Source organism: Pelobates fuscus, chromosome 6 (genome assembly GCF_036172605.1).
Source record: "Pelobates fuscus isolate aPelFus1 chromosome 6, aPelFus1.pri, whole genome shotgun sequence".
NCBI classification, from domain to species: Eukaryota; Metazoa; Chordata; class Amphibia; order Anura; family Pelobatidae; genus Pelobates; species Pelobates fuscus.
The window spans coordinates 120575300-120581299 of NC_086322.1; the positions used below are offsets into that span (position 1 = coordinate 120575300).

The window sequence follows — 6000 nt, forward strand, 5'->3', positions numbered from 1 at the left end:
TTTAATTTTGTTAGGTAGGTGTTAGTAAATAGTCATTTTAAGGGGGGGACGTAAAAATGGTTTTAGTAAAATGTCTATTTACTCTGTATACCTGTATTCAATATTTACTTAAAATGGCTGCTAGAGCAACCGCTCTCTTCGACTAACTACCTCGTGTAACAAGATGGCGCCTGTATCCAGAGTAAAATCCCGGGAAGATGGTGACATCACGCCTTGTAGGATGTGCATTAGATAAAACACTTAACACCTAACCAATTAAAGATGTATTCTTACTGTTATCTACATTTTTGCATATGATGTATTCTTGTCTTTATAAGGGGCTGCGCGCCCCCCTAAGTAAACATTCCAATGCTTTTCATCAACCTGAAACCTGTGTCTCAGTGTTTACTTCAGAGCGTGCACGCCTTATATTTTAATCAATTTGGACAGGGGTCAGATATTCAGATAATCAAACACTTGTTTTATCCACAACAATATAGATATAATGATATGTGATATATAATATTCACACTCTCCATATAATAATGTGATATAGATGTAATGCTATGTGATATATAATATTCACACTCTCCATATAATAATGTGATATAGATATAATGATATGTGATATATAATATTCCCACTCTCCATATAATAATGTGATATAGATATAATGATATGTGATATATAATATTCCCACTCTCCATATAATAATGTGATATAGATATAATGCTATATGATATATAATATTCACACTCTCCATATAATAATGTGATATAGATATAATGCTATGTGATATATAATATCCACACTCTCCATATAATGATGTGATATAGATATAATGCTATGTGATATATAATATTCCCACTCTCCATATAATAATGTGATATAGATATAATGATATGTGATATATAATATTCCCACTCTCCATATAATAATGTGATATAGATATAATGCTATATGATATATAATATTCACACTCTCCATATAATAATGTGATATAGATATAATGCTATATGATATATAATATTCACACTCTCCATATAATAATGTGATATAGATATAATGCTATGTGATATATAATATTCACACTCTCCATATAATAATGTGATATAGATATAATGCTATGTGATATATAATATTCACACTCTCCATATAATGATGTGATATAGATATAATGATATGTGATATATAATATTCACACTCTCCATATAATGATGTGATATAGATATAATGCTATGTGATATATAATATTCCCACTCTCCATATAATAATGTGATATAGATATAATGCTATGTGATATATAATATTCACACTCTCTCTGTCACAGGTTGTTCCCCTGGCTCTCTCACCTGTCCCCGTGCTGTGCGCCGAGTGATCTGCTTTCGCGTCTCTGATTGGCCGAGGAGACTGCGAGTCAGTACGTCACGGGAGAAGTGCTATTATCATTGGCTGGGCGCATGAGCCTATGCAGACTGTTTCAAGTAACCAATCTCACAGCCTTTTGCCGTCTTACCTTATCCTGACCACGCCCACAAGCCTGTGCTACGTTCATTACACGAGGTAAGCAGGGTGGGCGGAGCTAGCGGGGAAGGACGGTTGCCATGGTAACTGCTCAATGGGCTTGTCATACAGTCAGCCTGCATTGTGAGGAGGCGGGGCTGCCTGTCATAGCTCGGGCATCACTGCACCCAACATGTGGGCATCATCCATTGCCATAGGACAGGTGGCACTCCAGATATCGTGGACTACATCTCCCATAATGCTGGCAAGGGATCATGGGAAGTGTAGTCCAAAACATCTGGAGTGCCAACCCCTGTCATAGGGAAACCAAGAACTCAGACAGAAACAGAAATATTCACTCTCCCCCTCTCCATATTTTCTCCTCCCCCACCCCTCTCCTCTCACTCCACTTAAGGGGAAACCCACAACACCATAACTACTATACTACCGCGCAGTGAGGTAATTATGGTGTCTGGAGACACGTTACACCGTGCAATGATAAACTGTTAAACCATTTCTGATTCTCAGCCAATGGATGTTACAGCTTGTTATGAACTGCTATGATAATGTGTAGGTACCATAACAACTTCAAAGGAAGCAATGTGGCCAGCCAACAGAGGCAGGGAAATGTGAAACCGGTTTTAAACAGTTTGAAAATGTACTGATGGACAGAACCACAAAACGCCCTTTTTAGTTACATAGTTACACAGGCTGAAAAGAGACTTGCGTCCAACAAGTTCAGACATATTTGTTTTTTGTTGTGGATCCAAAAGAAGGCAAACAAAAACAGTTTGAAGCACTTCCAATTTTGCAACAAACTAGCAAAAAAAATCCCTCTTCACCCCATAATGGCAGTCAGATTAAGCATGACTGCAAACCACTTACATTCCTGTTGCCCCCCAATAATGACAAGACACCTGAGTATTGGATAAGGGCAACGGCCACAGCTTTATTATTCCAACATATCAACTCAGCCAGCTTTATCACCACCTGTCGGCTGTTGGGGTGACTACCCAACAGACAGATATACTGGATAATTCCAAGAGTCCGTACAGTCTGCCTTCTGCCATCAGCCCTGGCAGCTGCGACTCCCCAAAGCCTTGTCTTGCATTACTTGCGCTGGCCAGGACCTCCGCCATAGCTGTGACAAAAAGAAAAGAGAAACAACAAACACTGCAAAAACACAGAACCACATACATAATCATCCTGAAGGGAGGGAGGGAGGGAAGGGAAAAACCTGTTCCAGCCTTCTTTCTAGGAATGGTGAGTACCCTCCCCCTGCACACATACTGATACGGTCCCCCATACTGCCACAATTGTATCCCATAAGTCCACATCCCTTACTGTGTGGCAGCAGTCATGCCTCCCCTTCCTTACAGTCCAGAGGATCCCTTGACTGCAGAACACTTACATTCCCGTTGCCCCCCCAATAACGACAAGACACCTGAGTATTGGATAAGGGCAACGGCCACAGCTTTATTATTCCAACATATCAACTCAGCCAGCTTTATCACCACCTGTCGGCTGTTGGGGGTCACTACCCAACAGACAGATATACCGGATAATTCCAAGAGTCCGTACAGTCTGCCTTCTGCCATCAGCCCTGGCAGCTGTGACTCCCCAAAGCCTTGTCTTGCATTACTTGTGCTGGCCAGGACCTCCGCCACCGCGGTGCCGACCCTGATCTCCATTTGTCGGCATCGCGTCCCCCGCAGACAGTGCCGTTTCAATCCCCTTGGAGACCCACGTTAAGTATATCCAGCCCAATCGGATTCAGATGAACCCCATCAGCCCTCATTAAACTCCGATTGTCCCCTTCCAACTCCGTGTGTCGAACCGACACACCGCCAAGGCATCGAACAAACCTCTAAATCACAACGTTAAACTTCCACCTAGCCCTCTCCAACCCTTTTGCATGCGGCAAGGCTTGCCAGCACGGACGGGGGACAATCTCTGACCACACCAAACAACATTCTGCAAATAAAGTCATGCACCGAGCCATGTCCCGCCGTACATCGTGTATTAAATCCACCGTCCTTACCCTCCCTAGGTCATTTCCCCCTGCATGGATTACAATGACCACTGACCCAGACACAAACCTGCTGAGAGAAACGCACTCTGGGTAGATTTGGCACCATGACAGACCCCGGATACCCCTCCAACGAACCCTTGCTAACTCGGCTGGGATCCCCAAATTTCTACCATAGGAACGTGACTCTGCCCGTCGAGCAGCCCAATAGATGAAAGAGTGTCCTACAATCCAAACATACCAGGAAGAACACCCTAAAACAAAGGACAAGTTACAGTAAATGAGGCTGCACGTACAGCTGATACCTACGAGATGACCATCTACCCAATCGCTGCACTTGCGACCCCGAATATCCTAAAACACTAGCCTGAGTGGCTGTTCCAATCCTAAATGAATGAGGAGAGAAACCGGTTGGATCCAGACCTCAATACTGCAACGCCTTACCCAGCATTGATGCGAACTGAAAACGCGTCACCGGAGACCCATCCGCATGAACCAGCAAGGCCACAGACGACGGCCGAATGGCCAGATACTGCCCAAACAGCCGCACCGGGCACAACATCCCACCAGTACGCCCCACTCGCAACCACATGCCTCTTGCTGACTGATCCGTCTTAGACCTACGGATATGCAAGTCCACAAACATATCAGACCAGCGGACATCCGACAGCAGTAGGGGCCACCAGCTCCCCCACCCTAAGCGCGCCAAAGAAGCAAAAGGAGAATGCCACCTGAAACAGCAGACATTCACCTGGTGATACACAGACGGCCTGAAGAGCCGCCAATTGACCCAGCAAGTCGAAGGAGATTGGCCGACGTCTGTCCGGACCTCTCCGACTCCTCCAACCTCGCATAACCCTCTGGTGATGTCCCTCCATCCCAGAAACCGGAACAGGAAAGACAGGGCAGACAACGCCTTGTCTGCCGCCGAACAAGACCTACCAGTAGCGAGTAACGCATCCAGATACCTTAAAGTGATCTCCACCCGGGCCGCACGACCCATAGGTAGCATGCGACAAGCGAACGCTAGATGACCAAGCAACACCTGTAACGGTCTGAGCTGGACCTTCCTAGCTCCTTTTACCAGATCTACCATCCTCAACAGAACCACTCATTTTTCGTCGGGAAGGCGAAAAATCATACGAATTGAGTCGATTTCTATACCCAGAAACGACAATCTGGTAAGCGGCCCCTCTGTCTTCTGCTCCGCCATCGACACACCAAACCTGTGCGCCACTGCACGGAACGCCGACAATAACTGGGCACACTCCACCCCCTCCCGAGGACCCACAAACAAAAAATCATCGAGATAATGCGTAACTGACGCAATACCTGAGAACTGAACAACTACCCATTCCAAAAACGAAATAAGAACAGGAAATGGCACAACCCATGGGAAGGCACATGTCATAAAAATATGACCCTTGAAACTGACAACCCAGAAGGTAAAAACATTCCGGGTGAACCGGCAATAACCGGAATGCCGATTTAATATCAAATTTTGCCATGAGTGCCCCTACTCCCGCTTTTCTAACCAGCGACAGCGCCCGATCAAAAGAGGCATACCGGACCCTGCTGAACTCTCTGTCAATCTCATCATTCACTGAACTCCCAGCCGGGTAGGACAGGTGATGAATCATCTGAAAAGAGCCAGCCTGCTTTTTTGGGACAAGTCCCAAAGGGGAGACCCGCAAGTTAGAAAAAAGGGAGAAAATCGAATGGCCCAGCCATGCGACCCATCGCTGTCTCCTTAGACAACTTTGCGCCCAACAGGGGCTCCCTGCCCTTGACTGACCGGAGATTGTCAGCCCAACGCGGCTCTGGGAAAAAAACAAAGGGGATCCAAAAACCCATGGAAAACCCTTCCCCCAGCACCACCACGTCGTGGCGTCTAGGGTAAAGCTCGAGCCACGGCAACATCCTTGCCACACTCACTGGAGTCTTCCCCCTTTGCCCTGTCGTCTCGCCCCCCCACCTTAGGCACAGGCTGCCTCGCCTTCTTAAAGCAACGCATTGCGGGGTGAGCCCCTCCACAATGCGAGCACTCATGCCTAAACCGGCAGGAGGAGTACCACCTGCAGTGGCTCTCATTAAAGAGCCAGCACACTCCTTTTTTTGGACCAGCCGGTGCCCCAGAAGGAGCCCCGGCAGCTCTTGAAAAGGTGGAAGGACGACTGGGCGTCATGATCAGCAGCCATAGGCTACCATCCTGGGTACTAAAATCCAACCCGGGGCATGCCGCCATCTTTTGGCGGAACTACTGGTCATACCGATACCAGCTCTGCCCGCCATAAACCTTATATGCACCCCAAATAAGGTCTAGGTAGCCCCAAATAAGGAAGGCGCCCGCTCCGGAAAACTCCTGGTTAGGATAGTAGCAAACACGGCAAAACCTTGCAACCAATTCCCAAATGTCCGTGGGAGTTGCTTGCTTTTTTCCGTGTCCTGGGGGTCGCCACGACATGGCCTATCCACGGAGTCCTTCTCAG

General features: G+C 46.6%; 1 protein-coding gene across 1 annotated transcript in view; it reads right to left on the reverse strand.

The window, feature by feature from the left end:
* The window catches only part of LOC134614431 (methylsterol monooxygenase 1-like), a 50308-nt gene extending 48884 nt beyond the window's left edge, over positions 1-1424 (reverse strand). Inside the window, exon 1 of the mRNA XM_063458203.1 lies at positions 1332-1424. The gene's annotated coding sequence lies outside the window, so the exon portion shown is untranslated. The remainder of the gene's footprint in view (positions 1-1331) is intronic.
* Between the last annotated feature and the right edge of the window lie 4576 nt (positions 1425-6000).